Here is a 7,781-nt window from a genome sequence, read left to right as displayed (position 1 = left end):
CCACACACAAAAAAAAAAAAACACACACACATATAAGTAGTAGGTCTCTTGTGAGATGGTCTCACGAATTTTAATCTATGAAACGGATCAACCCTACTGATATTCACAATAAAAAGTAATAGTCTTACCATTAAAAAATATTTTTTCATGGATAACCCAAATAAAAGATCTGTATCACAAAATACGACTCGTGAAACCGTTTCACACAAGTTTTTGATATATATATATATATATATATATATATATATATATATATAGTCAAATGGTAATTAATGAACTAAATCATTTTCTTGAATCTTATACACCATTTGATCATAAGTTGTCGAATATCGGCATCCATTCGAGTGCCAACTCCTCCCCAAACCAACACGTGACTCAAATCTTCAAGTGATTCACCCCTCACCTCGTACACTTTCTTGAAACCAAGCCTCGTGTAAAACTTCACAAGCTGTAATTTAGCATCGAACACATTATCATCTTTAAGTACAATTCGCAGCTTCGAATTCGAGATTTTTTCTTTGCAATGCTCACAATTTCGACCCAAAGTTTATATTTTTTCGAAAGAATTCAAACAAGTTAGTTTAGTATCTCACGGTCCAAAATATTCTATTGAGCACAACAGAAGCAAGAAGGATGAATCATTGCTTAAATGAGAGAGTAAAATTAAATTATGCACATGATCACTTGAAGGGTATTTTATTTATTCGAAACAAACTTTCATTCTTAAAAAAAAAAAATAGATATGTTGTGAGACGGTATCACGAATCTTTATCTCTGAGTCGGTTCAATCCTATCGATATTCACAATAAAAAGTAATAATATTGACATGAAAAATAATATTTTTTCATTGATAACCCAAATAGATATCCATCTCATAAAATATGACTCGTCAGACTGTATTTCACGAACTGTTGCCTAAAAAATAACCATAAATTTTTTAGTTGGCTGGCAATTTTTGAGAGGTCAAAAGATAACCTTGGAGTGGTACAAATCGGTGTCATTGATAGCAAGCAATTCAGCTGTGCTGCAACCACACTCGTATCCATGTCTGATCGCAACTGCTCCGAGGAACAATCCGATCCCGAATATCGATTTCTCCATTCCAATCGTCTCCTTTCGAAGCTTCATGGAATCCAAATGCAGAATCTTCCCTCTAAACCAAACTCTAACCACCCCCTCAGCTCTGCCCAGATCCCTGTTCGTCAGCAAACTCGTTGCTGTGATTCTGAAAAAGGGTCCAAATGTTTGCAGCTGAAGGTCGAGATTCTGCGCTCTTGATGCCTCAATGATTTCGGACATTGTTGGCAACTCAATCTCATGATTATCGGTGTTCCGATATAGGTTTTGGGTCGGGCTGGATTTGGTTCGGATTTGGGGTCGGCCTGGATTGCATTTTTGAATTGGAAATTGTGAGTTTTGGATTGAGATTAGGGTTTTTTGTGGAGGAAAAGGGGAAACGGGATGGTTCAGAGGATTTGTTATCCGCATGGATTGGATTTCACATGTTAGGATGGCAGCGGGACTTCTTCTTGCAAAAACTTGTGTGAGACGATTTCACGGGTCTTATTTGTGAGACGGATCTCTTATTTGGGTCATTCATGAAAAAATATTACTTTTTATGCTAAGAGTATGACTTTTTATTGTGCATATGAGTAGGATTGACTCGTCACACAGATTAAGATCCGTAAGACGATATCACATGAGACTCACTCAAGTATTTATTAGTATCTTATTATGAAATAAATATTATAACAATTTATAAGTTAAATGTGAATTTATTATGTATTGAGGTGTGATTTTTTAAATTATTTATTTTTTATTGAATACTTTTGTAATTATATTTTTATAATTAATTTTATTTTTTTTAAAAAAATTATATAATTAAATGATTAATGTCATTGTTAAATATGTGTATGTCATGAAAAAATTAATCACATAATTATAAAAATTTAATAATGATATTAATTGTTAAATTACATGATTTTCAGAAATGATCAGACATAATTATAAGACTATAATTAATTCGACAAAAAATATAAAACTAAAATATCACAATCCAATATGTATATGATTATATTTGATATTTTGCCTAATTTGTATTTCAAGTCATAGATGAATATTAGCCACGATATTGTTGGATTAATGTCTTCTAACCTAGAAAAATTATATTCTTGGTCCTGTAATTTACATTTTTCACTTTTGTTCCTGTTAAATTTTTTTATCTCATTACCTGGGTAAAGGCTTGGTTGGATGTTAGGGATGTAAATGAGCCGAGCCGAGCCGAGCCGAGCAGTAGCTGGCTCGGGCTCGGCTCGTTTCATTATTTTCTCGGCTTGGGCTCGGCTCGAGCTCGTTACGAGCCTCGGGTTTGAAGCTCGAGCTTGGCTCGTTCGGAATTTATGAAGCTCGGGCTCGGCTCGAGCTCGGCTCGTTAATGGCTCGTTTACTATGTTTCTCGGGTTCACTAATAGCGACGGGTTTTGATTAAAAGCGTCACTAATAGCGACGGGTATTGACACAAACGTCGCTAATAGCGACATGTATTTAGAAAAACGTCGCCGATCTGGATCGGCGACGTTTTTCTTAAACCGTCGCCGTAACCGTCGCCGATCTGATCGGCGACGTTTTTCTACAACTGTCGCAAATAGCGCTAGTTACAGACATCGTCGCCAAAAAGCGACGGTTATTTTAGACCGTCGCTACTATAGCGACAATATGTCAAACCTGTCGCCATTAACGACGGGTTTTATAAAACCCGTCGCTAATGTCGCGACGGTTTGAACAAAAAACCGCCGCTAAATGTTTTTTTTAAAAAATGTTATAATTATTTAAATCTGAAATAAAAATATATTGTGCTGTATAATCGAAAAAAAATTAACAAAATTTGAGAAATGTAATCATATTATTAATCTGCAAATAATAATACAAGTGTTTCATACAAAATGAATCAGCCATGTAGCGCTACATCTCCTCATTGATGTTGATTTAAAATGAATCAAATTGAATTTTCTTAATGTAACGTTGATGAGAATAACGAAATTTAATAAACTTACGTGGAGCAGGCGAATCGCGTGTCAACGAAAGATTCATATGCATGTCGATGTGTGTGAACGTATAGCTCCCATGATGTTGGATCTTTGCCATGTCGTGCTCGCTAAAATAAATTCAATATTTGTAAAACATTAACATTTATAATTAATGAAATATATATTTTTTCCAAAGTACAATTCAATAAATGTCACGAACATCATCGCTCGAATATTGAACCTCTTCTATTTCACTTTCAGTTCAAATCAATTTCGTTGTCGTACATAACATTAACATCGACTAGATTTTGAGACGATAAAAGAAATTGAGTTGAGATGTCATGAGGTCCACTTTTGTTGTTTTGAAATGCATCGTTCGCATCAATTTGATTATACTCAGTATTTGGCTCAACATCAGTGACATAAGCTCGCCTACGTAGAGTACTCACATGCATCCAATCTGATATTGCTCTCTTCGTTGTTGGATAAGTCAAATACACAACTTGCGAGGCTTGCGTAGGAAACACAAATGGTTCGTAGTATCCAAGACTTTTTTTTCGATTGACATCCACAATTTTGTACTTTTTATTAGAAAACACAAATGGTTTGTAATTTCGTCTAAATATGGTTTGTTCTGACATTTTTTTCGATTGTAAGGACAACAGATATATCCATTTAATAAACACTCAAGATGACTAAGTGCAAATGTTACAAACGACTCTAAACGCGACAATTTAAAGACAGTTTGCTAAAACCCTAAACCCTAAACCCTAAAGCCTAAACCCTAAACCCCAAAACCGTTGCTATTAGCGACGGTTTGATAAAACCGTCGCTGATATTAATCGGCGACGGTTTATTCATAACAGTCGCTATTATAGCGACGGTTTATGTAAACCGTCGCTATAATAGCGACGGGTTTTTAGAAACCGTCGCTTAATTTATTATGCGACAGTTTTAATTAAAACCGTCGCTATATAGCGACGATTTAGTAAAAACCGTCGCTGATATCCTCTTTTTTTATACAAGCAACTCCCGTGAACCACTTAAACGAGCCGAGCTCGAGCTCATGAGCCAGCATAACGAGCCGAGCTCAATTTTGAGCTCACGAACCTATTATCGAACATGTTCACGAGCTAACGAGCCGAACATCATTAATCTCAAGCTCGGCTCAACAAAATTGTCGAGCCCAAAATAAGGCTCAGGCTCGGCTCGGCTCGATAAGCTTAACGAACGAGCCCGAACGAGCTTTTTAACGAGCCGAGATCCGAAAAACTCGCGAACAGTTCGGCTCATTTACATCCCTAATGGATGTGGGATCTAATCTACAAAATCTGTATTTTTAGTCATATAACTTACATAATTTTTCATTTTTTGTCATGTTAATGGTGTTTTTACCTTTTTACTCGTGTAACTTACATGATTTATTTTCTTTTTTAATCCTTTAACTTGCAAGTTTTTTTTTTCCTTTTTCATCTTCTTTTCTTCAGAGTTGTCAAAATTGTTTATGTGGCGAACACGAATGCTTACATGAATTTTTAAAAGGAAACGTGTCATGCTTTTTTTATGGATTCGGGTAAAAAAAACGACAAAAAAAACATGCAAGTTACATGACTAAAAATGCAAATTCACCTTTTAACATGACAAAAAACGAAAAAAAATGCAAGCTATTGGATTAAAAAATAAATGCGCCGTTAACATAACCTAAAATGGGGAAAAAAACATGCAAGTTTTGATACTGAAAAACAAATTAATTTTTAACAAAACTAAAACTGAAAAAAATGTAAATAACATGACCAAAAATGTAAGTATCTCCTTCTGGCATTCAATTCTTGAACTAGTCTTTGGTGTGATTTCGGGTGATGAATTTCACAAGTTGGTTGACAGTTTTTCCACTGCATCAAAATTTCAGAATTCACCTAGGAACCTCCAAAATAAGAATTTTTTATTGGTTTGGTATAGTAATTATTTTTGCTGGTGCTCTTTCCAGGTTTATGAGATCAAAACTTGCAACGCTTGGTGTGGAGTCCTTAGCTCCTAATCGTTATTACAATGCAATCTGATTAGGGTTAACTAATTACAGCAGAAAACGAGTTTTAAAATTTCTTTACGACGAGCCCAAAAATATCTCTTCTATAATTTGAATACTAAAAATAGTATCTCATCTCACGTCATAAAACACGCCCACACGTAATCAAAACCAATCACATACAAACAACTCATATCCTCGGGACATGCCCCGGTATATAGATACATATACATATATACTGGGAACAAGACATAAACATAAAACCTCAGCCCAATATGTGGCTCCCTCCAGAAGTACCCTCTCCGAACTCCTGATATCCTGGAGTACCTGCCATTGTCCACACACAAAGACAACAACAGCCCCCCTAAGAGGTGAGCAAAGCTCTGTATGGAACAACCAATCATATATACCACAGATATCTAAACAATGATATATGGTATGCAATGCATGTATGTCGTGGAGGTATCGGGTCAAATTCCCATCCACTGAGCACATGTCAGAATCAATCGAATCACTATCAAATCAATGCTCGAGTTGGCACACCGGCCAATATGTGAATACACGTATGATAGCTTCGGCAAAGCGCCATCAAATCCCACATCTCATATTTAATCATATGGGACCACAAATGTCTATGTTTTACGGGTCATATAATACCAACATAGCAATTGTGTTCACAAACCCCGGAATCAAATCCAATCATATTAAGGTATCCAAGGATCATAGCTCAACGTGCATGTCATGTATCGATGTATGCATAAAATGATGTGTGTTAACAAAACGTTCATTTCATACATCGATATTCAAATCTCAATGTCATGTATGCCACATAAATCAACACATAGGGCATATAGACACATAATCTCATTCCAATCAATCCAATCAAACCGACATATATCATATAATACAGATACCTGTCGTATGTTACCCGGTCGCAACATACCTCAATTCTTCGTTCCGGTTGATGTAGCTTGAAGATATCGGTATAATACTTTATCTACATCAATAACATACTCATTCCAATCAATAACATACTCCAAAATCATTAATATGAGTTTCAAATATCATTTGAAACTTCAAAATTTCATATCAAATCATATCATAATTCAATTCCGACTTCGCATACGAGTTTATTGTTGGTTATTCTACTACATATCAGAAATTTAACTTCAAATACATTCTATTCCAGAACTTTGACATTTAAAGCTGCTGGAACCAAAAGAAAATTACCTCAGTCAGAAGCCCTCGACGCGAAGATCACAAATATATAATTTGTTTCGCGTTTAGACAACGTTTCGAAGTCGATTTGGAAGAAAGAATTTCGAAATCTCGTATCCTCTCTCGAATCCTCGAAAATAGAAATGAAGAAAAAAGAAGAAAAAGTTTATTCTTATCTCCACCGTTTCGGCGCTCGGGCGGTAGAATTCTCGCGCCCGAGCGCGAGACATTCTGTCCCCGAGTGTCAATTGCACCGCGCTCGGGCGGTCAAAAATTACCGCTCGGGCGCGGCATGTTCTTTCTGATTATCACTTGCATCGCGCTCAGGCGGTCACAAACTACCGCTCGGGCACGAAGTGTTCTGCCCGAACACAAAATTTACATACTTTGGCGCTCGGGCGGTCATTTTCTACCGCCCGGGCGCCACATGTTCTGTACAAATATTTATATTTTGTACTTATTGGCGTCCGACTTCTCCACTCGAGCTCTTATAACGTCAATTCATAACCAACACTCATTTTCTCAATTCCATTGTCATAATATACATCAAATACATAATCACATGACAATTTTATAAATTATCGATACTCAACATAGGATTTACGATAATACGATACACGGTCCTTACATTTCTCCCCCTCTTAAAAGATTTCGTCCTCGAAATCTCAAACATATCTATATACATAACATTGGCAAACATACATATGTCACCAGTTATAGTACATATCAAAACTAAAATCAGTAAAAGGATCAGAGTACATCGAATACAATGGAACAGATGGATCAGCATCAAATAAATGCTGATACGATTCTCGCATTTTGCTCTCCAATTCCCACGTTGATTCTTCAACACCTTGTCGTGTCCATTGTACTCGTACTAGCGGAATCGATTTATTTCTCAATATTTTTTCCTTTCGATCCATAATACGAACAGGTTGTTCGATATAGGAAAGCGAAGGATCCAGTTCAACCTCGTCAGGTGCAAGTACATGTGATGGATCTGGTTCATATTTCCTCAGCATAGAAACATGAAATACATCGTGAATAGCAGATAGAGCTGGTGGCAATGCCAATCGATATGCAAGATCACCAACTCGATCGAGAATCTCGTATGGACAAACATAACGAGGAGATAACTTCTCTCGCATGCCAAATCGAACAGTGCCTCTAAAGGGAGATATTTTCAAAAACACTCTGTCACCATTCTGGAATTCCAAGGGTCGCCTTCGTTTGTTCGCATAACTCGTTTGACGATCCTGAGCAGCTTTCATCCGCTGCCAAATTAACTGAACCTTATCATTCATTTCCTGTATCATTTCAGGTCCAGTCAATTGTTTTTCACCAATCTCATCCCAGAATAACGGTGATCTACATCGTCTGCCATATAGAGCTTCAAACGGTGCCATACCAATACTCGTCTGAAAACTATTATTGTACGAAAAGTCAACCAATGGTAAGGCTTCTTGCCATCCCATTCTGAAATCCATCACAATCGCACGTAATATATCCTC

At 36.5% G+C, this 7,781-nt stretch overlaps 1 long non-coding RNA gene across 1 annotated transcript; it reads right to left on the bottom strand.

Annotated features, from left to right (window-relative positions):
- Positions 1-269: 269 nt before the first annotated feature.
- LOC140812090 (uncharacterized) lies at positions 270-1,743 on the bottom strand. The gene is made up of 2 exons (XR_012113605.1): positions 976-1,743; positions 270-448 (listed from the first exon to the last, which is right to left on the bottom strand). It is a non-coding gene; the product is annotated as an uncharacterized lncRNA (long non-coding RNA).
- Between the last annotated feature and the right edge of the window lie 6,038 nt (positions 1,744-7,781).

This window comes from Primulina eburnea, chromosome 14, assembly GCF_022965805.1.
Source record: "Primulina eburnea isolate SZY01 chromosome 14, ASM2296580v1, whole genome shotgun sequence".
NCBI lineage: Eukaryota > Viridiplantae > Streptophyta > Magnoliopsida > Lamiales > Gesneriaceae > Primulina > Primulina eburnea.
This window is presented reverse-complemented; position numbering and strand designations above follow the sequence as displayed.